The sequence below is a fragment of the Orbicella franksi genome, chromosome 6 (assembly GCF_964199315.1).
Source record: "Orbicella franksi chromosome 6, jaOrbFran1.1, whole genome shotgun sequence".
Classification (NCBI taxonomy): domain Eukaryota; kingdom Metazoa; phylum Cnidaria; class Anthozoa; order Scleractinia; family Merulinidae; genus Orbicella; species Orbicella franksi.
In genome coordinates, this window is record NC_138150.1 from 17,503,603 (window position 1) to 17,529,631 (window position 26,029).

Here is a 26,029-nt window from a genome sequence, read left to right on the forward strand (position 1 = left end):
GGCCTCATCAACTATCACGTCAAAAAAATCTCGAGCTCATAATCTAATTGTTAAATATTCGTCAGTATAAACATAACGTGTCCGCCTTTTTTAATGCAATACAATTAAAAATTCACATCATCAGCAACCCTTCCAGCCCTTCTAGCTTGTACCTAATTGTAAGCCTTGATTCGGAGTAAGCCATCAGGGCCGGGTTGTTCGAAAACCGGTTAACACTAACCCAGGGTTAAAAGTTAACTGAAGTATCAATTTTTCTTGTGTGAAATGTTCTTCGCTGCTTCTGTTTTGTGTGGTTTGAGATTACACAAGCTCAAAACTGAAGGGCAAATGATATAACCAGAAAACCTCACGGAAAAACTACAAAACCGAACTCTAAATTCTCACTAATCCTGGGTTAGCTTAATGAGGCTTTGACCAACCCAGCCTAGGGCTATTTAAAAACCTGCAAAAATTGACTAATAAGATTATCAGAAAAAGGTTATTTAATGAAACATGACGGCCGCGTGAGTCATTCTTTACAAATGTATTAAGTGTCGCGTATCACTTTTTTAATAAAGCCTAAAAATGCAAAGACTTGGAGTGAAATGGACATTTTTTAAAGTGATACAATAGTTTTGCATAACAATTAAAATCCAAGTCGTGAAAATATGCGGCGACGTTTTTGTCAGCGATTGGTTCTAGTTTGTGATCAATATTCATGACTACTTGTGGAATTTGCGTCAAACGAAACACTTTGTCATAGCGTGAAGACGTGGATTTATGTGTTCATGATGATGTCGGATCTGGCCATGTTTTTCCTTCGAAGAAGAAAAAGCAGAACGAGATAGAAATATTAGAATATTAATGGTGAGTGTATGTTTTAATCTCTTTGCTCTTCACCGAACGGAACAATTCTACCTTCCTAAAGCCCCACCCTTCGCTGGCAATTTTCTTTACCGAGCTCGGCACAGCTTCGTTCATAAACCACACAGTTGCAGTTTTGCAATCAGACATGGTTAAGAAATACAGTTTTTGCGAAAGTTTGTAAGATACTTGCGCTGAATTTGTTTGATATTTCGTGTTGTCCTTGCGTGTTGCTCCCGCAAAGTTGAAAACCGTTACCACGTGCAGCCGGTTCATAAGCTTCGGTCGCTGCTTGCCCTGATATTAATTAATAATGAATCCTCAAAATAGATTTGTCCCGAGGAAAAGCTTATGTTTCTCTTTATTGTCTTATTTTTAAGGAGAGGAAATGGTCTAAAGGCGAAGATGGAATTCATCGGTACGACCCTGCGAACGAAAGAAGAGATTGGATATTCACGAGGAGTTGACAATTGATGGCAACAAGATAGGAATTTTAATTTCATAACTCTCGATTAAAGTGGTGGCAATAAATTTGAAATTTGCGTTGTAAGGATTAGTTGTCGAGGTTATTTCTGGTAAAAAAAGGTCGTGGTATTTATTTGTTTCGAGCTACTGTTAATCATTTTTCAATAGGTAACCTTCGACCGTAATTAATCTTAGATCTCAATTCTGGTAGCCACCATTTTGGTCGACATGATTTCATGAAATATTTTCAGTGGATAAACAACGTTGAGTTTTTACGATGGCACAATATTTGGAAACACCACATAAATTTTTGTGATCAAAACGTGTACGTTTTTATCTTTTGAGGCAAAAGAAGATATAAATGGCCTGTACTACAACGAAAAAAATATTTGGCAAAACGAAATTCACTCTACAACGAATAATAATAATGGTAAATTATCGTGCAACCTTTTACTCTCTTCAGATCGAGTACTGAAACCTCGAAGTTATATTCAGTGTTTTTCATGTAAAAGGAGATTATAGGACCGCATGCCTGTAGCGTGAAACAGAAAAAATATATTCTGGAAAAAACGAAATTATTCTGTAACAAATTTAAATTGTCTTGCTACTATTACAATTATCTCAAGCATTAAATTATCATCGAATAAAGCCTCAAACTCTAAATATGATAAAGCAGAAAAATGCCAGGACAATGAAAATTACTCTTGAAAGAGTACGGATGATCATCTCAATTAATTATATGAACACACAATTGTATTATGAAATTATTTGCAAACAGGCTCAACAATCTGAGACAGACTTAAAAACAAATATCTATAGACTGTGGCCAAAAACGTCGATCGCAAATTACAAAGATTTCTAAAGAAATAAGAAGATTCCAAACGGCTGCCGACAGCCATCCGAGGTATTCCGAAGATCGCCAACGATAGGGTTCCGGAGATCACTCGAAGATTTCCGAAAAATTATCAACGGTAGCGATAGTTTTATGAACTGACTTTGAGAAATTTGGAAGGCTAAAGAGAAACTTCTCAGAGATTACAAACTGCATTCAGAATCATCTGATTACCGAGATAGTTATATTTCGCTGTAAATCGAAGCTTTTCTTGCATGTTGTAGTAACACATGTAAAATAAATTGAAAATATCTTCACGTTATTGGACATACTACACAACTCTCAATTTTTAAAAGTGCCACCTTAACGACGTAACGTTTGTTTAACCTCTAGATATTAAAGTTTAGGTTTGTAAAATCAATATCTGGTTAATAAAAGGTGTTGTAAAAAAAGAAAAGGTAAGAAATATAGCGTGAACGATAAACGAAATCATCGACTAGGAGATATTGTCTTGATGTGCAACCAAATTCTCAGAACTACAGTTAAGACCAAGTAAGGCAATCGTTAAGGAGAATTGATGTTTTCAGCTTTAAAGTACGAACGAATTCAGGATCGTGGAGAACAACTGAAAATATAAAACCTGTTTCTGTGAATGCTTTAACAATTAGAAATTTTGATTTTGCCATCTTTTGTTTTCCAACAATATTGTCTAGCAATGACCGTCAAAAGGAACCTTTCCCATGCGACTAGCACGCAATAAACATTTAGAATTATCTATTTAGCTGATTGTTTGTCAAGATTTAAAAGGCTGCCAACAATTTTGTAGCAATCATAACCAAAAGCAGAACGACCAGCAACAAGTTCGTTAACAAGGATTATAATATTTGCATCTGAATTAGTATTAAAAACTTGCCTTGTTAAACAAAGTTCTCATGGCGTCTTTGCAAAACATGATTGTTTGTTTTCTTTTGTCATTTCTAACGTTTAAATTTCTGGACGTCCAAAAGGAGTACATAAGCATTCAGTTTTCTGATAAGCTTTGTTCAAAACAGAGTAAAATATTTTCGAAAACTTTTTAACAAGAGATTAATATTTTTGCGGTGGTTTATTCCGACATTGTCGTGTAATATACAGAACCGGCCGAAGAAACTGCGTTATTTTAGGAAAACATCTTTCATCTACCAGATATTGATTATTTTGTGTTTACACTTTGGTTGTTGTACGGGAAAAAAGAACAGGCAAACGGTCCAATCGGAAGAGAAAATTAACTTATTTCGAAACTTAAATGGGTTATAAACCATCGAAATTAGGCAATTTTGCTGGGGGACAATGATTGGATTTTGATTGATAAGTGTTCTTGCTCCTGTGCAACTGATCCGAAATGTACCATCTACATTATCGTCTGAAGGAGAAAGATATGAAATGACAAGCTTCAAACAGTTGCAGATCAAACTCGATTGGATATACAATTGAAATCGGTTAGTTGAAACGGTATTCCACGGTAACTTTGCGAGATTTTGAAGTCCATTTTGGAATGAAATTTTATTTTGTCGCTTATTTAATCCGCTTGTCATTTCATCTTTTTCATGTCTCTGGAACTCTTACATCACCTCGCACAAACACCATCGCGAAGTTCGTTGAAAAATGAAATTTGAAAACTGTTTGGCTAGGACGGAAAAATTATCTTGAAATTTTAAAATTGCTTTTTCAATGCGAGGGTGGTGCAATAGTTTTTGACGGGATTTTCTGTCAACTGTTGCCTTTCAAAAATTTTTGCGATCAAAAATTTGCGAAGGGCAACCTTTTTTAACTTTTCTCAAAAAAGATGTAAGGGGAAACGCTGTGCAAATTTTTTCAAATTTTCCCGCCAAAAGTCTTAGTTTTTAAACGCGAAGTTTTTCCTTCACACGTTTTAATTTAACTTAACTAATTTTCAATTAATTAGTTACTTATTATTGCAGACCAATAAAGTTATATTAAATGAAAAAACAGCAAGTGGCGGTTTTTATTGTGTACTTTACTTATTAATGCAAAACAATAAAATTAAATGGAAACAGCATTGCAAGTTGTGGTTTTTATTGTGTACATTATTCTAACATTGCTGAAAAAAATATTAAAGACAATAAAAATACTACAGCAAGTAGAAGTCAATTACACACTTGTCTTCAATATAACTTTTATTGGCTTTTTAATGATTCAATTAAAAACAATTCAATAAGAAAACAAAATAAAAAAAAATGCGCTTTTAAAAGGGCCTGGAAACTAGTCAAAATGTAGGCTCTCTTTTACTATTTTTTGACTATGTAGGGTTGCCAAGAAGAAAAAAAATTCTGCACTTTTGAACAGAGTCTAGCCAGAAATCAAGCATATACTGTGACTTTTGATGGGAAAAATCCTACATAGAGCAAGATTTTTTTCCGCCAAAAGACTCTGTTTATGTTTGACTCAAAACCAGACACCATTTAAAATTGCAGACTTTTTTTTCTAAGGACATTTTTTCCGTGTTTCGATTTTTTAATGGCCCTTCTAAAAGCGCAACCTTTTCATAAATTCCACACGTCCTCGAAAACTAGAAAGATTTCAGTAGATTTGTAAAATAGATACTACACAATTAGACGGTAATTTCAGCGAGTTTAATAACGAGACTTTCGGCTGAAAATTCGGGTTGCAAAAACAAATCCAGGTAATGCCAATACTCTACCTTAATTTTAAAGCTCCAAACTTGAAAAACAATTCACTGCTTCCTCGAAAACTAGCAAGATACAAGACAAATTGACAGTAATTCCAATGTCGTCTTTTGACTCGAGTTTTGTGTTATGAAATCACTGATACGAGTTCCGCCCTAACAATCTTTCGCAAGAAACTCAATCGAGATAAACTTTGTCTCGTAAATCTACCTTACTTTTAAAACTTGATCCACTGGAAAAAAAAAACAACAACTAAGCGATGTTCTTTGCTTTCCTTTCTCCGTGTTAATGTCACTGCATGTACACTTGAGATGACAGCCTGAAAGAAAGATAAATAAAACGTCCAATTAACAATGGGTATACTGAAATCCAGAGAACAAAACATACATACAGTGTATAGTCGACTTTAGTTTACATGTCAATTCTCCCATCGGGAATGCGTTTGTCGGTTTGGTTATATCATCAAAAATGACACTAAAAACAACTTAAAACGCGGACAAGCAGCAACTCGAAATAAATAACACCAGCTAAAATATAGCACTCTAAAATTAACCTTGATTTCCAACGTTTGCTGGCGAAAAGTTCACCGGCAAAATAGCACACTGAAAATTTCACGGCAAAAATGTTCGCGACAAAACGGAAAATATTTGCATTTTCTTCCCTCCTAAATTTTTTGAAAATGGGAAGCTCTAGGGTAGCTTCATGTTTCTATAGTATTAAAATATAGGTTATGGACGCTTATAACCAAAATACAAATAAAAATTGAAATATCGACACAAGTGAATAAATAACAAGACAAATTTGCTTTGAAATTCAAACTGTTGCTCAAATGCTGTACTGTCTTACGCACACAAGCAAAAACCGTTTTCTAAGACGTACATGTACGTGCGAGACAATTATTAGCTAATTACAATAGAATTTACTGTAATTTACTGGTAGTTATGCTTTTCTCTTGTTCACCTTTGATCTGAGAACCCGACAGCTACAGCTAGTTTTGACAAGCTTTTATGAAACTATACGACTGAAAGGCAGAAAGCGACTTTCACATTGACAGCTATTTCAAGAACATTCCCCAAAGGTGTCTGAAATCCCAGAGGGAAATTCAGACGACGGTGGAAACGTAAAATGCCGTGGCAATAAAAAACAAAGAAATAATTAAATAACTTGGTGATGTGAACGCAGTTATGAGGCATTTCTATCCCACTATAAAACGTTTTGGCATATGATGAGACTGACGTTTGTAATCAAGAAAGTTATTTCACGTGCACTTTGAGGACACATGCAGTACTCTCATGTGGCACTGTTATTATGCTCTACAAGATGGGTCTAACTTTAAGATCTATGGATAAGATCCCTATGTTTGTCCACTCAAATTAAATCTATGCAGCATTTTCATTTACTTTCTATAGCAAAATAAAATTAGGTACATTTTTTCCTTTGGCACTTTTGAAATGATAACGTACATGATCTTGTCAACAAGAACTTTACGTCTAAATTTCAAGGCTGTCTGGTGTTCTTTGCTGTAAATTTCTTTCAAGGTTTGTTCTGAGAATTTGATGATATATCAAGACAATATCCTCCAGTTTATAACCTTTTGTTCTAATTGCCGAGTCCTTAATTAGTCAAGAAACAAATTCTCCTTACTGGTTTGGTGTAATTTAAACAATTCCTTTTTGAGATTACTCTCTAAATTCTCTTTACTGTTTCTTCGTGATTATCTTTGAGACTGTCTGGAAAAAATTTAAGCTGATCACTCATGAGGCTTAATGGCTAAGGAAGCATTGATACATGGACTGGAAAGCAATTGGCCGCTGATCCAATTAGGCCCCTTGTCTCACAATTTGAACAGTTATCAACAACAGTACCTCGGGCATTCTATTCTAAGCAATATTTGTACAACCTCACCCTGAAGGGCTAGGGTATCCGGCTAGCAATATAACAAGGGTTTCTTGAAATATCTGAACAGTGAAACAATAACATCTCTATTTGTTTAAATTATTTGCCAGCATTGTGTTCAATTATTCCAAGTACATGCATCAAGTACACTGTAATTAAAAACCCTTCCCTTTAAAAGAATATTGTGACTCACCTAATAAGGGATCTAACGTGTCATTTTGATTCTTTTTCCTCTTGAGTCTCAGCACAGCTTTTATAATTTCTTCTCTGTTTTGTATCTAGTAAGAATCAGGAAATGTTTTAACCTTTATGACATCACATCCTTCACCTCTTCATTTCAAAAACTACACAATTAAAAATAAACCATCAGATTTTTTCCACTTCAACCATACAGGGGCAAGTTTTTTTACCATGAAGGTCTGCATCAGGACAAGTGATTCAAACCAACACAGCTTATCCAGGTCTCTGTTGCATTAAGTGATAAGGTGTATTACTATTCTGCCTGGATGGGATACTAGCCTGTCACAGGGTTAGCAACCAGTATTAAATTCACTCAGTACCCATTTGTACACTTAGGTGGAGAGAGGTAGCGTGAGAGTAAACGGAGAGACCCTAAACATTGGCTCAAACCCAGACTGCTTGACATGCAGTCCAGTACACTAACTTAATTAGACCATTGTGTCCCTCCAGTCTCACAAAACAATTCTCCTCAACAACAGTACCCCAAGCAATGCTTTAACCTTTATGATATCAAGGTTTCCTTAACAATTCTTAAGGAATTTTTGTACACCCTACCCCTAAAGGGCTAAGGTATACGGCTACTTAACAACAGTTTGTTAAAATAGCTGAACAGTAGTGAAACAATAACATCTCTATTCGTTTCAATTTTCTGCCTGTGCCAGGCGGTGTTGGACACGGTTCACGTGACAGTATTCGACCACTCATATGTCGTCTCAGCCGGAGCAATGGCGGACACATTTTTCGTTGCGAATGGAGAGTAGGTTGTCGTTTCTCGACCGATTTCTGCACTCATCATGAGAATCAAACGAACCTTTTCTAGGAGCTGCTAGTGTAATATCTAGACCAGTTATATGCCAAGCCTCAAGTGCAGGTAAGCAATTTCTGCATCAGAACTAGTCAGTGGAAATCATGCGGTGTTGAAAACGTTTGTTTACCACACGCGCTTGACATGGATATTCTTTTGGTCGTTTGCAGGATAACAGGGATCAGTATTGTGAATTTTTTTTGTGTGAAACTTAGGTTCGAGAGTTGAACTTTAAGAAAAGTCCGGTGAGCCCACGCGGGCCCCGCCGTTTTAACGGTCAAAATCGGACTTGAAGTTGGGGCATTTTCCTTGATTTGTCATATGTTCGCGGTATTTCGCGGGAGTGATTGTGTGATTTCTACCCTTGTTATTTTGTGGCTCGGCTTGTTCCCTTTACATCTTTATGTTTTCTTGTTATGTTTTTTTTTTGTAGTGCGTATGTCATCCGTTTGTTTGGCCGATGTTCAAGAGTTTTGGATCCTGCTTTGGATGCTAGTCCATTAAAGATATCATCTCATTTACAGTGAATTTTCACTATCATGATCACTGCCTGTCTTGAATTGTTATCTCTAACAGAAATTTACTACTCTTGGACCGGATGTTATTGTTCAGTCATCTATGGCTGATTATTTTTGATCTCCCACTTCTTTATGCTTGTTTTCCTTTGAATGTTGGTAGTAGTGGGAGACTATACATCAATAAAATTAATAACAAGTGTTTCATGTGTATAGTTACGCATAATTGTCAACCCACCTGGAGCAGAACGAGCCAATGTGTTTGAAGCACATGCTGAATTACCCGCTGGTATTTTAAAAGACCATGGGCTTGGAATTAACTTTGCTATATTTCCCAAGAACTAAATTTATCCACTTACACTGTAGTGATCTAACAAGGAAAGCTACAGCATGCTGCTGTTCAGGATATCAAAGTTAGAATGGAATAGACCAAAACAGAATACATAATAACATAAAGCAAGTGACTACTTAGAAAGCTGCATGGCAATCCCAAGTTTTAAGAGCTACTGCAAGTGTTCAATATAGTGCATCTGCTTGTATTTTAAAATGTTGTTACAATTTAGTTATCTCAGTCAAAACATCTCACTATAGATGATCTACGATACAGCTACATGCTAGATTATTCTGAATTCAGTTGGTCACAGTCATTACGAGTCAACAGGAGGTAGTGTTGTGGAGACTGTTTTTGGCAAAATATTTAACAGCCAATGTAGGAAATGTCAATATCGGTACATGATCACTGTGTTGTTGACCACAGGACTCACAGTAAATAATAAATTTTAAACTGATAGATATTTCAAATGACCTGCATAGCACTGTTCTGGGTAAGGAGCTCCCTTTAGTTTACACAAGTTACATTGAACCTTAAACTTCAGCAGAGTTGTGATATGAGGACGTGCAATGAAGGCACAGGACCATGAGCAATTCAGTCATTGCTAATTGACTGTGCCTATTATTCACAGTCTTCCAGTTTACTAATTTGTAAGTGAACTTAATGTTGGCTGCTGTTTCCAGAATATGGTTTTCGTGCCATTTTGCTGGTTTTTTGTTGTGCTTGTCAGTACTTTGCAAATATTCAGTTTAAAAAGCATACTTTGGAATTGAATTATTATTTGCAAGTAAATGTAAGTCAGTTTTTTTTTTCACATCTCCCATCTGCAATCTTAGCTGCAACCACTTTAAATAGCATGAGGTATATTATTTGTCTAAAGCATTCATTTCATGTAACTCAACCAAGCTTTCTTTCCATTGAGCCTGATTTCCCTTTTACATGGCCTCACATGTACTGAGAACCCAGGAATGGACACTTGGAGTAGCTACAAGTTACATCCAACACCTAAGCACTAGGCGAAGAGAAATCTCAAACTCTCATCAGTTTGAACATTGATATTGACAGTGGCAATGTCTGAGGCAAAGTCATTTGGAGACCTTTTACTTTAAACACATTCAAGGAACTAGTTGAACAAGACCAAAATGGTGTTATCCCATTGTCTACAAAATAGATCCACACAGTACATATTTAACCTTGGATTTGTAAGTTGAACAAGAATTTGCTGGAAGAGTGATCTGGTACAGGGGACGAATACAATTATTTTTTACCACTTACATTAAAGCAAAACATACCCTACTTCTCCCATTAAGCTTCTAGTGTTTTAATTTCATTTATTGCACATCATTTTTATTATTTTGAAAGAGCCATAGCTCATTAGCAAGTTATTTATGATTCCTTTTGGTTAATCAGGAATTACAGCAGGCGAAACTCGATTAATCAAGCTTTACACAAGTTTTCAAGGACAAAACATTGCTTTGATTTCGAATCATTCAACCCTTTTCTTCGTAGGTTTTACTTCTCAGCTCTCTTATCGTCGAACGAAAACATATCTGTCAACAACCATGTTGTTGGCCAGTGATACACTGATACACTTCACACACAAGTTGAAATATCTAAGAAGGATAGTGTCAAAGGTAGGTTCAATTCCGGCAAGTTAAGATCGAATTCGAAGAGACCAGAAACGGAAATAATTTATCTCTCAACCGTAAAGATTCGACGAACCGTGAAGCTTCGATTCCTAAAATCATCTGTTTAGCACTGAAAATGGTGGCTTTGTAAATCGACCAGAAGTCATCTACAGCTATTACTTGGCGTGCGGAACATTTCATGCGGATATCATTCCAGATTTCTTTCAGCATCGGATGCGAGCGAACCTCCTATAAGTTATATTTCCACATCACCATCAGCGCGCAGAGATGTTTGCAGTTCAGCGATCAGATGAAAATGAGCTTCAGGGAAATTTTCTCCCGGCATGCTTTGCGAGTCGTGTCCAACACCGCCTGTGCCTGTGCTGTCCACAATAATTATTCCTAGTACATGATACCTTATTACCAAACATAAATAATATTGACCCAGACAGACCTACTATGGAATCCAATGTCTTAATCTGATTCTTTCTCCTCTTGAGTCTCAGCACATAGCTCTTTTCCTTGTCCCTCAATTTTGTATCTAGTAAGAAACTGCAAATTAAAAATACACAATTATAAATTAGTCATCAGATTTTTGAACTTTCAACCCTATTGGGGGGGGAGTTTCGATGGTGAAGGTTTAAGGTAAATTCTTCAACAGACTGAGTGATCCAAACTACCGCACCTTGTCTCAATTTCTGTAGCATCAATATTGATATGACATCTCTCTAATCCCCCTCCCACCCTTAAATGGGATGCCAATCTGTTGCAGGGGTAGCCCCAGTATGAAACTGACCCAGTATCTATTTGTAGATATGGGTGCAGGGAGGCACTGTGAGAGGAACATGTCATGTCCAAGAAAACAATGCAGTGCAATTTACAAAGGTAGCTGAACTGTGAAACAATAACATCTCTATTTGTTTTAATTTCCTGCCTGCATTGTGTGCAATTATTTCTAGCACAAGTAAAATTGAGTAACTGATAACCTCTCCAACCAAACACAAAGAAAGAAAAAGATGAGTTCACCTGATAATTGGAATCTATTGCCTCAATATGAATCTTTCTTCACACAGCATTCTGTTTTGTATCTAGTAAGAAATGGAAACTGTTTTAACCTTTATGACAGCCTTGATCCTTTAAGTTTTACATTAACTACACAATTAAAAATACATGCAAGTCATCAGATTTAATTTAACCCTACTTGAGGGAAAAGTTTGGACTTAACGAAGGTAAGGTAAAGTCTGCATCAGGCCAAGTGATCTAAACCACTACAGTTTAACCCTGCAGTCTCTGTTGCATTAAGTGATATTGAGAAGTCCCACTCCACCACAAATGGGATGCGAGTCTGTCTGTTTCAAAGAACTTTACAATAAAAAAAAAAAATCATCAGATTAATAAGAGTTTGAACCCTACAGGGGCAAGGTTTGACAATGATGGGTTGGGATGGGATGAAAGTGACTGTCGCAGGGTTTGCAGCCAGTGTAAAGTAATTACCCACTACCCATTTGTACACTTAGAGGTAGTGCGAGTCAGTAAAGTGTCTTGCCAGAAAACAGAGACGCTAACAGTTGGCCCAAACCCAGACTTCTTGATCTGCAGTCCAGAGTGCTTAACAGTAGATTACTGTGTCCCTCTTACCACAAAAAAATACTCCTCCACAACAGTAACCCTGCAGGCATTGCAAAAAGGGAATTTTTGTACACCCTACCCATGAAGGGCTAAAATGTAGTATTGCCACAAAGAACAGTTTCTTGAAATACAATGTAGCTGAACAATGAAACAGTAACATCTCTTTTTCCACCTGCATTGTACACTGTCATGCCTACAGTGGTGGATCTAGGGGGGGCAGCCCAGGAGACCCAGGCCGCCCCCCTTATTTTGGGTACAAACAATCACAGAAGGAAGAAAAGTTGGCAGGGAAAGCAGTGCCCCCCCCCCCCCCCCCCCCTTTAGCTCAAGGTCTGGATCTGCCACAGGTCTAGTACATGAAACCAAACACAAAGAAATTGTGACTCTCTTAATATGGAATCCAATGCTTCAACATCATTCTTTCTTTAAGTCTCAGCAAATACTTTCATTGTTGCTTCTCTGTTTTGAATCTATTAAGAAACAGAAGGTGTTTTAACCTTTGTGACAGCCTTGATCTTTTAAATTTTACAAACTACACAATTAAATTAAAAGTAAGTCATCAGATTTGTTTTAAAAAAAGTTTCAACCCTACTAGGGGAGAGGCTTGACAATGAAGGTAAGGTAGAATTTGTGTCAGGCCAAGTGATCCAAGACACCGCAGCTTAATTTTGCTGGTTTTGAAAGCATGAAGTGATAAAAAGTACATGTACTTCTCCTCCCCCTCCACCCCATAGATGGGATGCTAGTCTGTTGCAGGGTTAGTCCCCAGCACTGAATTGACTTAAGGTGGCCGAACACAGCTTTTGCGTGTGCTCTTGCTAATGGGATTCAGTGCGCGCACAAGGATTTCAAAAACAAACATGCCGTTGATACAGCAATCATTTTATTTGCTCAATGCCCGCAATATCTTTGCTATTTTTCTTTGTAATTGAACGCAATGTGTTGATGGTTTTAGTCTTTTATAAATATATGTTAGGAAAGGTAACGATGCAAAGAACCCAGCTATTCTCAGATTTTTCTTTCTTATTGACAGAACCCCCCGTACGAAACGAGCAGATCTGCAGCAGATCTGCAACAGATCTGTTTTGACAAAAACAGATCAACTGCAGCCTAATTTATCGTCTGCAGAGTCTGTTTTCAGTCTGCTGCAGACGTTGAGCTTGAAAACTCTTCCCGATTTTAAGACTGCAGACGAAAACAGACGAACAACAGATCTACAGAATATCTGCAGTGTCTGCAGATGATCTGCAACACGTTGAAGTCCAAAAACCGGATCGATAGACCATTCATTGTATCGTCACTTGGGTATATTAACCTTAGTTGGATCAGTCATGACTGGTTCGTTTTGAGATGAATAAAATAGTTCGATTCTACGAATAAAAAGATAGTCGAACATTAAAAATGCGTAAATAAGAGGCATAAATGGTCAGCCACTTACGTACAATGTGCTAGTAAATCAAATGTTATACATCAATTGAACACTTAAATTAAATGATAAATACACTTTCGACCTTAATTTATTCTTATTATATAGGGATTAGACACATATGCCTAACACATCCTTTCAATAAAATTTAAGAGCACTGCAGGGCACATTGGTGTTAAATTCCCAGTTCTAAATGCTCAGGGAAAAACATTTCATCGATCGACATATCAGTGTTGATAGAACAACGATACGAAAGTTGAAGTCAACACGTGAATGAATAATGAAAAGTGGAAAGTGGTTAAATCTCTGTACTATGATTATTTTTCTTATACCTACAACAGCTTCAAAACATATTAAAGGAGACGTTCTTAAAATCTTGATGTCTTCTACGCCCCGGAAATGGCAGAGGTGAAATACATCACGTTTCAAACCATCATTATCTTACAAGAATGAGTCAGTAACGCAGACCCTGATTTGCATAACCGGGTGACCTAAGCGGCATGTTTGTTAGTGATAAGAAATGTGATGCCTCAATTTGGGGGTATAAACATGTAAGTATATCGCAGCCATGAAGAAAATGAAATAAATGTACAAATTATCTTTACCTTTATTTGCTGTTCTCGACAAAGAGAGAAAACCACAAGTGAAATCTCATCGGCCGCTGCGAATATGACAGATTCTCCTGGCTGATACCCGACACCTGTCACACTTGAACCGTCCAATAAGAGTAGGAGATGTTGCTGACACTGATATTCCTTTCAGTTGAAGTGTCACATTCAAATTTTGCACGCAAACAAGACAGTCTGTAAGAAATTGCTTTTTGACATAAAAAGATGGCTTTTGCTATAGTTCTTTGGACGGAAGAAGATTTATATAGCGTCGCAAGTGCTTTGCAAGTACATTATGCCGGAGAAATCCTCGAGGGCTTAGACGCCATGGTTGACTGGGAGGAGGGAAAGAAAGGAAGGAAGACCAGTAAAAATACTCCCTACCCAGGGAAAATTATTAAGACTGGAGGTTGGTGGTTTTTCAACTGTTTTAAGACATCTTTTAATGTAACATTCCAGTTTAACTAAACTCTGATGATCGTTCAAAAAACAGGGTAATTATCAGAGGTGAACAGCAAATCGAGAAACAATTTTATTCACAGCATTCTTGCTGAAATCATATTAACTAAGTCTGGAGTAACGGTGACGCGATTTACAGATTTTTACTGTTTGAGCAGATTTACGTGCACACTGCACATACGTAGCTGTACTTAATAGTAACATTTAAAGACCAGTTCAGGAGGCTTGGAACATTTAAATGGGTAGTTTTTGAAATGAACAGGCAATCCAGCCATGCAATTTCTTAAGTAGAATAAATTAATTTTGGAGCGCAAAATAGAGATAAATGTGACTTTATGAAGCCTGTGAGCTTTTATCTGTTGCTTCCTATAGATATTTATGTACAAAATATAACATTTCTGGAAACAAAAGGGAGTAGGACTGAGTGGCACTTAAGTTATGTAGTCAACTTACACAAGAAGGTTCGCAATTTTTGGGTTTTATTCTGACTTTCTGTACCTAAAGCTATTCAACTCTTTTGTAGACTCTTCACAAGGCAGCGGAAACTAACTCCAACTCGGTAGGTTCAACAATCGATTTAATAACCAATTTAGTATTACAATCAAACCGTCTAGTAGTATTAGTATTACAATCAAACCGTCTAGTAGTATTAGTAGTACAATCAAACCGTCTAGTAGTATTAGTAGTACAATCAAACTCGTGATATATGCACAGGCTAGTATTAAGCAGTCCTGTTCGATTTTAATTTAATGATTAGGTTCGAGAACTTGCCGTCTGGTAATCAAGATGAGAGTAAAAAATACTACGTTGCAGGCCCTGGGAAACAAGAACTTGTGCCAGGATCTGGAATCCACATATCCTCAGCTAAACTTAACTCCATTCACATACAGTCAATGCGATAAAGACCCCACGAAATTATACTTGCTGTTAATTGAAGCCTCCTTCAGTGAGGAGACTCTGGCAACAAGTCTTGCCCATGGCTCCCGAACACAGACAAGCAAAGCGGGTGTGCTTCATTAGTAAGGCTCTGAATCAAGATGTGGTGAAGACTTTAAAGGGCAAGGGCATCAGGCAGTAACCTGTAGTAACATACGTACACAAACACACATGATCAGAGATGATGTGTCGCATTTTTGTAATCATATTGCTATAATTGCGATAATAATAAACTGACTACTTTTAAAAGTAATACATACATGTAATTTACTAATATATTTTATTTTTTATAGTGTATGTTGGAAGGTTTGTCACTCTCAACGAACTGGAGTTTTCCGTATCCCAGATGAACCGCATTTTAACAAAGTTGGAACAGCCAAAAGAAAAAAACTCAGGGAAGTACAGATAAGCTGTAACTAAATAAGAATGGAAAGTTCTACCAAAGTACATGTATTTTTGTGATCGTGACCGTCTCTACGAAATGAAAACAGCTGACAGTTTTTCTCTCAGTATCAGTATAATATAACAATATGTATCCAAGTTATTTATTTCTTCCTTTGGCGTGAAAAGTGCAAAATTGATATTACACTGATGTGAGGCTAAATGCTTAAATCATCGATAAAACTCCCTCAGTAGTTTTTTTCGTTTTGGTGCGAACAAAAAACAGATATCAAGATAATTCTTCACTCAGTAACTTGCAGTGCTTGAATTACTGCGTGACATACTTATTGTATTTTGGACTTAAAAAATGAAGAAAACATTTTGTGAGAAAATGGGCTTATTGAAGCAATAGAAGAAGTTGTTGAACGGAAAAAAAAATGTAGTTTTTTCATAATGCGATCGAACAATGTAAACAAACAAGTATTAGTTGAGCGAAGAGAATGAAACATTTTGTCGAATCACTAAAAATACTTACAAAGAGTTAGTAATTTCTCACAGCATGGATTAAGGTTACAGTATACCTTCGGGTCGGCAATTTTCTTCAAATTTGGATTTTTGGGTCAAAATAGTGGTCGAAGAATAATCTCTAATTTTTGAAAAAAAAATTTGAAAAAGGCTAAATATTGGCGGAGAAATGGCGGTTTTACGTTTTCACCAGAAGTAAAAGTTTACCTCTTGATTGACAGCCCTATGGCGCGTATGCAATCAACCGAGACGATTTTCGCGGGAATTACCCATATGGATGTCACGAATTGACTACTCAGTTGATCAGCATTGTTGTTCTGACTACCCAACATTTTTGGTATTAGCCGTGTCTCTATTAAGTTATAAGTAAACATAGACCACGTTTAAACCATGGACCGGTTCGAAAAAGCGAAAACAGCGAAGAACGAATGAAAATACATCAATGAGTGAAGAAGTGAAAGTTTGCCACGCGGGTGAAGCTATAGTTATCGTATAAGGCGGGCAAATATTCGTGGTAAGAGAAAAGAAAGGTTCTGTAAAAATTTCGGACCTTGACAGCAATAACAGGGATGCTGACAGAGACTCTTCTGATGAGTCCGATATCGACGAATCGTCGGACTCATTGAGACCATTTGAAATATTATCATTGCACAGTTGCCCACACACAGTTGCTCTCGGCACTTTCTTTTGTTTGTTTCCTTCGCTCAGCCACTCCAACGTTCGTATCCTTTTTAGTCTTCCCCATTTTGCCAGACCAGCTTCAAGAAAAACCGAGCTACAGAAAAATTATCTCTCTGCCTTCGGTTCCTTGAGCGCATTGCGAAACACAAGAGTTTTTTAGAGATTCGCGCGTAAATTTCACCAGGAGGTTAACGGTAGTAAACTTTCCCTGCACTGATTGGCTTAGTTATCTGAGAACCCAGTTGAAGGCGTTTGTGGGCGGAGTTTGTTTGTGAAGCAGAAAATTTTTCTTAGCGCTGTTTTCTCGAATAAATTTTTTCACTTGAAGCAGACACTTTAAAGAGTTACAACTCAAAGGGAATTTGTTCAATTGCTCTTAAATTTGGACAGTGGCTAGTTTAACATATAAACTACAAAAGTGTGTCTGGGAATTGTTAATTACGAAATACTTTTTCTTCGAGAGCGATTTTTGTACGATCACTCCACATTTTTTTAATCCTATTTCGAAAATGTTCTGTAACTTTTTACTGCAATTGAATATGCCAAAACGCAGACACGTTTTTTAAGCGCTTTGGGCCCTGAAACCAAGGAAAAAATTAAATTGGCGAAAAACGAAATTCGCTTTGACTTGTAGCTTTCGAAAGGTGATTCGGGCGCTCGCATTTAGTGGTCGTGAAAAATTTGACAATTTATTTTCTTTCAAAATTCTTGGTATGGTTTGATAGCCAGCTCCATAAGCTTTAATTTGATATAGGGGTTTAGGTATCTACAGCTTAAACTGCACGCGCTACATCGCTTGCGCGCGAGACACCCCTGAAGGTATACTGTAACCTTAAACTCATGTTTAGTTTATGTTTAGAGCAGTGTGTGAATCAAGTTATTTGCGGGTGTATTATGTTTATTCCGAGTATTTGGATGTGTGCTGTTGAACACACGAAATCTACAACGCTTGACAGTAAACTCATTTATTGAAAATACTCTATGTCTTGAAAAATCTGGATTTACTCACTGCAGTGACTTAGAATCGAAACCGACCTTATGAAAAGGTCACACTAAAAGTAACATTTAATCATTGGTCGCATATCGTGAATAATCTTTTGACTGGTCTGTAAAAACTGAATATGCCAAGTTGGCTTTAGGTTTTACTTTTATTGCTACCTACTAGAAGACAATGCACTATCTAAACTTGTTACAAATGTGTAAGCGTACTTTCTCAGTATGCGTTAACAGTGCGGGTCAAGATTCCGTCAGTGTTCCGTAAACTCTTGGTAGCGACCTCTCTTAATTACGGTCTTCGCTCGGCCCTGGTGTGCTGGAATATTAGTGACACATGTTCGAAACAAGCCGTTCAGGGATCGAAGGTTAGTGCACCATAGACTTTAGGCCACAGTAGAATGCTGCAACGTGAACCGAGTACCTAATAAACGAATATTTTTGATATCTGTTGATATATGTAAGTAAGCTACGAAGCGAATGAAAAAATTGATACATAAGGCGAACAAAAACTCGATAAGCGGTCGCTGTTATGCATTATTTATGTACTCTATGACTTACCTCTTTCGTTCCTTTAAACTGGCTTCATGTCAAGCAGGTGCCGAGCACAGACGAGAAGGAAATGAATCTCACTTAGTATCCAGTTTACTCGATCTCGTTTCTGTAAATAACCTGCCAAGCGAACCAAAAAAAGCACGCGAAGCCTAGCCTGCGAGCTGAGCAAGCTCCCTTGTTGCTCGCAGGCTACGTGAAGCCTAGATTTTTTGAAAGGAGTAGTTGCTACCCGAGGTTTTTTTTATTCATTTGGAATATGTGGAAAATGTCACGCTAAGAAAATACTTTAAATTCCTGCTAGTGATATTATTTGCTTTATCTGTCAACAGTAATTGTTTACTTTTGATGAATAACAAACCGACCTCCTCTGTCTATCTTTTAAATAAACGTTGTTTGATTGGTGCATTTTGTGGGCTTTTTGTTTAACATGATAGGCTGATTTCGTCTGCAGAGCGTCTGCAAATTTGCAGACTTGTTGCAGATCATCGCTGCAGACGCTCTGCAGACATTCTGCAGATATTCTGCAGACATTCTGCAGACATTCTGCAGATGATCTGCAGATAATCTGTAGATCATCTGTAGATTATCTGCAGATCTGCTACAGATGTGCCAGCAGATCTGTAACAGACTATAAACAGATCTGCTCGTTTCGTACGGGCCAGTTAAATGCAGCGTGTGCGTAGTAAGGCAAAAAATTGTGATTGAATACGGAATAGCTTTCTCGGAAATACGCCTATAAGCTATTTCTCGAGAACCACTCATTAGAATTTCACAAAATTTGGCACGAAAGGAAATTTTAGATCTTCTTGTGAACCTTCAACAAGGGATAATTAAAGATCTGTCTGTTAAATTATTATCAAAATAGTGTAAACTTGTGAGCATCGTTACAAGCTTGTTGCATGCTAATTATAATGGAAATCTAATGACCAGATTTTCTGCAAATAAACAAAACCGATTTTAAAGGCCTGTTTATATTTATTCATGTTACCATGGCAATGGCACATGGTCAGCTTTACTATCAAAAAGCCAAAGTTTGTGTTGTTAACTTGCTTGTTGCTATGTTTGGCAACCAAAGGATCCAGGGTTTTTGAGAAAAAGGTGAGTGAAACACAGGTATCAAAAACTGTGTTCAGCCACTTTAAATTACCAATTAATTGCACACCTGGGTGGTGAGGGGCACTGTGAGATTAAAGTGTCTTGCCTGAGAACAAACCAAAGGCTGATGTACAGTTCAGTGTAGTAACCATTAGACCACTGACACTGTCTCTCCAATTTCCAAAAGAAACAAAATTAAAACTAAGTAGCATGAAGCTAGATGGTTAAGGAATTACTGATACAGTGTACATACATGTACAGTGGAAAGAATTTGGTCTCTCCTTCCCTCATGAACAATGGCACCCCTGAGGCATGGCTAGGTTACCTCATCACATAAAATGTAACAAAGGTTCTTGATATAGGTGAACAACAATGAAACAAGCACTTCCCTGTTCATTTCATTTTTGCCTGCATTGTGTTATTATTCCTGGTACAGGTAGCAAAAGTAATTTAATAACTAACAACTCCAACCATACAGTACATAGAGAGATCATGACTCACCTCATAATTATATAAGATCTATATGGGATCTAATGTCTCAGCACATACATGTAGACTTTCTCGCTGCTTCAGTCTGTTTTTTTACCTGGTAAGAAATAGGACAGGTGTTAAAAGCATTCAAACCCTGTGAGCACTGGAAAAACTGCAAATAGTTTATGAAACAAGAGGCTCCAATCTTATGATGAATGGTACAACAGGACAGGCAAACTTTGTTTATAGCATGCAGATAGCAACAACTACCCAAAAGGTTCCCCCATCAATTTATGTTAATCATCTTGATGACTGCAATGCAGGATGTGATTATGCTAGGAAGATAAATAAGGCTAATATACATGTAACAGTCATGTAAATAGAGTTGGGCTGCCATTAAGGGCCGGCTGCCAGCCGAAACAGCCAGCTACTGGCCAATCCTTCGCCATCTACTTCCATCTCACTTTACATATACCATTTATTTTGACAAGAAACTTAAAATAAAGATGTATTTCAAAGGGTTTTAAATGACTGTTAACCTTTCCCATATGCAATGGAAGCAGTATAGCAGGAGGAGATTGAAGGGTCATGAAACAGCTGCGACATTTTCACAGAACTAGCTCCCAGGCTTCCACATGTGCCAAGATGGCATCCACAACAAAGAAATAATAATGTTGTGGTCAGGAGTCGGAAGTCGACTTAAACCAGTTTAATTGGGATCATATACAATGTACATGTACCAGTAATCATCAAAACACCACAGCAGTCATTACTGTCAGTTCATTTTGCCCTCTCAGCCAAGTCAGCAGAGCATCATTGGTTCTGTGTCTGCACTGTTGTAACAACTATAAACAGGAAAGATTTTCTGATTGAGACCATTGAGATTTTGAGTAAAAAAATGGTTGTTAAACATAGAACCCAGTAAATATAGTCATTCAAGGTTTGCTTGCTCTGAGGCCCAAATACTGACTGGAAAACATTGAAACTAGCATTTCCAAGCATCCAAACATCATAATTTTCTGACGGTGTGCCCCCAGACTACCTGGGAGGCTCCCGCCTTTGGTGTTTGAATTTGTAATGTGTACTTCAAAACTTGACAGCCCTGTACTTAAAGCAATATGCTGACCATTGGAATCATCATGAATCTGGTAAATGCACTAACCTGCCAGTATTAAGACTGTCTCATCCAACCAATCAGCATGAGGCTTTTAACAGTGAAATATACAGACCATGATTTGAGTCTGGTCAGTTGCTCACTTGGCAAACATCAGAACCTGTTGCCTGCTGGCTTTAAGATGAGACCATTCTCAAGATAGTGTCAATAACTAAAAGTTATTCAATCTGGATATTCCTATGAGAAAATACAATGTTGTATTGAAAAACAAAAAAAATCCTTGACTTATTTCCAGAGTTTCCAAGGTGCTAGTAATTTAAAATATGTTTATTATACTATGGATATTCTCTTTATTTGCTAGATAGCCTGTTCTGGGCTCTCAGTCAATGGGGATGATTGAAAAAGCGGGTGGGTGACGAGCAGGGCCTGGGAGACAAAAGTGGAGGTCAGGAGAACCTGTAAGCACTGTTTAAAAACCTCATTCCAGTATACCAGCTCATTACGGTATACCAGCTCTGGTATACCCTGTGATTGGTTACTTTTGACAGTTTACATGTACATCCGCACCTTGTCTGTTTGTCAGAAGCAAAGTGATGCTTGAAATGGTGAGCATAATTTATTATGTGTGCATGATTTCAAGGAGTTGAAAGTTACTCAAACTCACATGGATTTAATCATTTGCTGGTATTTACTTCTCTCTACACCTACACAGAGACTTCCACACTCCAAGAGAGTCTAGACACGGCAGACATGAACGATTGCAGAAGAACACAACACGCTGTGAAGATCAGCATGGCCCCTTGAAACTTGTGTGAGAAACTTGATACCGAATATACTACAATTTTGACATATGACACAAGAAACAGCTTCTTTCTTCAAGTGGGTGGAATGAAGTTTTTAAAACAATGCTTCCAGGCTCCCCTGCCCTTTCCTTCCTGGATCCCACCTCGTTGCCCACTTGCTCTTCCGGTCGTCCCCACTGACTGAGTGCCTGGAACTAGCTATTTGCTAGATGGGATCTGCCTGAGATCGTGATATGGAAATCGATAAAAGGATATCACTGTTACTTGACTGTGCTACAGGTGTCTGAGATTGTGAAAGTTCCCTTTCAGTTGGGTCAGAAACTGTGAGAGTTGAAGAAGTGTGACTAGTAAGACTGCTACGTCACAATAAGAATGTAGGTTGACATATTTTTAGAGCCAAACAGAAAGAAATGATTTTAACAAAAGTGAATATACTACACGTAGGTGTTGGACACTCCTGTAAGTTCCAATTTCGGTTTAGAAGGATATGTCAACCTATATTCTTGCTTTGACATTGTGGCTTGGTCAGTCCCAGGTCTCTACCCTCTGTGGTTTCTGATTTAACCAGAATTGAAATGTCACTTTTTCAGATGGCTAAAATGTAATAAGGAAAAATTATATCCTTTTTTCATTTCCACATTACTGATGATCTTATGTAGATTCCATAAAGCAAATAAAAAATGTGTCTGTTATATACACTTTAACTAACAGCATAAAAATATTGACAACTTCAGCAGCATGTACAGAATGGAAGCCCCCTTTCCAATTTTAGTCTCAATTTTGGCAATTGCAAATAATATTTTGCGGTTACATTGGTGACTACAGTCGAACCTCTATTAAGCAGCCACCTACGTTAAGCAGCCAGTTAACAAGGTCCCGAAATTATTGTCAGCAAAATAATGTAAATAAAACCCCTATTAACTGGCCACCTCTATGAAGTGGTTGCAGCCACCTTTTGGTCATCCTGATAAGGGTTTTTCTAGTGTCTTTACCCCTATTAAATGGCCACCCAAAATTAAATACACGTAAATTCACTTTGTTTTGGAAAATGCAATGGTAGATAAGAGTTGGAAATAGAAGGTGACAAGTGATAAAAACATTCAAACACACATGATTGTCTTAAAGTGACTCCATGTTCACTAAGACCCGATGGTGAAAATATTCAAGGTAAACAAATCCCTATTAAGTGGCCAGTTGACACTCAATCAACACTCCATTGTTTATCTCGGTCGACAGTCAGTTGAGAGTTGACTAATTTTTGATCAATTCATATGAGTCAGTCAACACTTGGCTGACTATCAACCGACTGTTGATCAAGTGTCAATCGAGTGTCGCCTGAGTATTGATTGGGATGTCGATCAAGTATCAATCAAAAGTATTGGTTGACACTCGACTGCGGATGCCTTTAGCTGTACACATGATCCATGTGTTCTACTAGTCACTCAGTGTTGCAAAGGGGACATTTCAATGACTCAGGTCTTTTTTGTGGTTAACTTTCTTTTGAAGATAAAACATGTATTAGTTCAAAACTGTCATCACTTACCTACATCACTGTAACAGCCTTAGTTTCCAATGACGTTGATATAATCATGTGTCCTGTCTTGAAAATCTAGGCTCCTTTCAGTTTGATGTGTTTCATTCTCTGGGAACAAACAATTATACGATAACATGTATGAGGCAACTCTTAAAGTAGCTACATTACATTCATTCTACATTTATAATTTAAGTCTGAGCGACTCAGTATACAAACTTTCATGTTGTTTTACAATTACAGTTTTGTACTCTGCACTCTGAGTTTGCATTTAATGTAAGTAACTACATTACATTCATTCTACATTTATAATTTAAGTCTGAGTGACTATACAAACTTTCATGTTATGTGCTCTACAATTACACAGTTTTGTACTCTGCACCCTGAGTGTGCATTTAATGTGTCACTGATCAATAAGAATCTGTAAATTATTTTGATAATCCTATCTACAATGTATAACAAAATTCATCACACACCATTCAGTCACTTGGGTGTCCAACTGCAGGTATCCAGTCACAACTAAATTTGGTAATTGGTCACCTTTTATCGGGTACCCACACCATTCACATATCATTTAATTACACTTTACTGGCTTTCTTTTTAACGTTTCCTACAGTGTTAAAAACTCATAGAAAACACTTCTGAGGATTTTACCAAAAGAAGTTTTTTAAAGACTTTTTTAATCTTGAAATTTGTTATTGATGGGATTTTTAGTAACCAGCCTTATTCTGCACACTCATTCAATTTGAAATTACTCACCCACTTATACCCTGAATTGTGCTTCACTCAGTCCAAATACATAATTATGGGTTATTGACCAAGCGTGAGGTCAAGATGGCTGGATATTGGCCAAGTTCTTTCTTTGCATGTTTATGGACCAAACCAGAGTTAAGGTCAATAAAGATGCAAAAAAGAACAAGGCCAAAATTCAGCCATCTTGACCAAACAAGCTTGGTCAATAGTTATAAAGGAATATGGGATAAAAAACAATTTTTTTCCTGTGGGACACAGCACATAACCATGTGTGGCTAGATAGTGCCAAATTGCCTGCTGGGGTAACCAATCACAACATAGGATTTGGTTAACCCATTGACTCCTGGAGCTTTTTGTCAAAAACTCAGTTTTTGGACATTTTGAGATTTTCAGGCTGGATATGGGTCAAATTAGCTCTCTACTCAAAAGGGCATTTGCAACATGCCAGCATGCCTCTCTTTCCACTAGCATCGGGTTTTATGACATTTTTGCTCGGGCAGGTTCAGAAATCAAAATTTTGAGATTTTTATTTATTTTTTTTTGCCTTTCCTTTTTCACCTTTTCTTTTCTTTCTGCTGCAGTAATTGACCTTCTACTGGGCTTGCTACCAGTCTAAAACATTCTGAGAAAGCATCATCAAGATGGGCAATTTTTGTCATGGAGCAGCCACGTGTAGTGGCAGGAAATTTTGCTCTGAGTTTTTCACCCAACTTTTTGAGCATTTTTGTGCATATCTCAGGCTCCATTGGGCCGATCACTCTGATCTGGGTATCATTGGAAAGATCTTTTCGTCCTGTGGAAGTTGAGCATAAATGAGGCCAATTTTAGTAAAAGGTGATGATGTCAGAAGTGGAAGAAAGGCCAAGGCTCATCACAGCCGGTTACGGCCAGCACAGGAGTCAATGGGTTAATCTTGCTTGCTCAGGGAACTAGCCATAAAAATTATAATAACATTAAAATGGTTCATAAGAACTGCATTCAGGGATTTGTAATAATTTAATTAAAGGATAACATCAAGGGCCAGGCACTGGGCAAATTGACCGGATGTAAGGATGATTTTGCCTACCTGGTTTGACCTAGACTACGAGTAGTCGCTCTTTCGCTTAGTCCGTCATGCGCGACACACACAAAAAAAACCACGATTCCTTTCACGTCACACACGACAGGCTAAGCTAAAGAGGGACTACTCACAGTCTAGGTTTGACCATCTAGAGGAAAGTTTTTCCTATAAAGAAGTTCAGTTCAAAAAGGTTTGCCCACCTGTGGAAACCAGTTGCCCTCCGGCTGAATCCGTTTATATGAAAGCCCCGCAATTTAGCTTCCAACTGGGTTCAAAAATATGTACAGCTATTTGCTCTTGCACACTATTTGTCATGAAAACCAAACCAGTAGTTTAGACCATGTACTGCTTCAATTTGCCCTAACGAAACGATAATGTTATTGCTATATGCTCACATTCACCTTTTAAAAAAGCTTTCTTCCACTGACATTAACGTCTGCAAGTTACTTTTCAATTTGAAGGAATAAATTTTTTCTATGATAGTATAAGAACAAGCCAAATAACAGAAAAACGCCAAAATGTCTTACCTTTCCCCGCCATATTTTCGAAGACATCTTGCTTCTGGGCACGTGATCTAAGATTGTGCTTCTGGTGTATGATGGGATACTCAACCGGATGTGTGTGCTACAGGGTACTTTAGTTTCTTCATAAAATCAAAGCTGCCTGAATGCGGTCTTTTTAATGGATATGCTCCAAGACAAAAGGCTCAAGAAATACTTTTACCTCTTCATTGACGATTCAATGTTGCCCGAAAACAGGCAAGAATT

General features: G+C 37.5%; 1 long non-coding RNA gene across 10 annotated transcripts; it reads right to left on the minus strand.

Moving 5' to 3' along the window:
* Positions 1-4,270: 4,270 nt before the first annotated feature.
* LOC145491066 (uncharacterized) lies at positions 4,271-25,800 on the minus strand. 10 transcript variants are annotated; one of them, XR_014049760.1, is made up of 11 exons: positions 25,790-25,800; positions 25,463-25,622; positions 23,462-23,560; positions 21,164-21,352; positions 20,742-20,846; positions 20,032-20,116; positions 11,269-12,341; positions 10,697-10,794; positions 6,917-7,001; positions 4,910-5,146; positions 4,271-4,841 (listed from the first exon to the last, which is right to left on the minus strand). It is a non-coding gene; the product is annotated as an uncharacterized LOC145491066 (long non-coding RNA). The 10 variants fall into 10 exon arrangements; XR_014049764.1 differs by having other exon boundaries at positions 20,742-21,352; positions 25,463-25,566; XR_014049763.1 differs by having other exon boundaries at positions 20,742-21,282.
* Between the last annotated feature and the right edge of the window lie 229 nt (positions 25,801-26,029).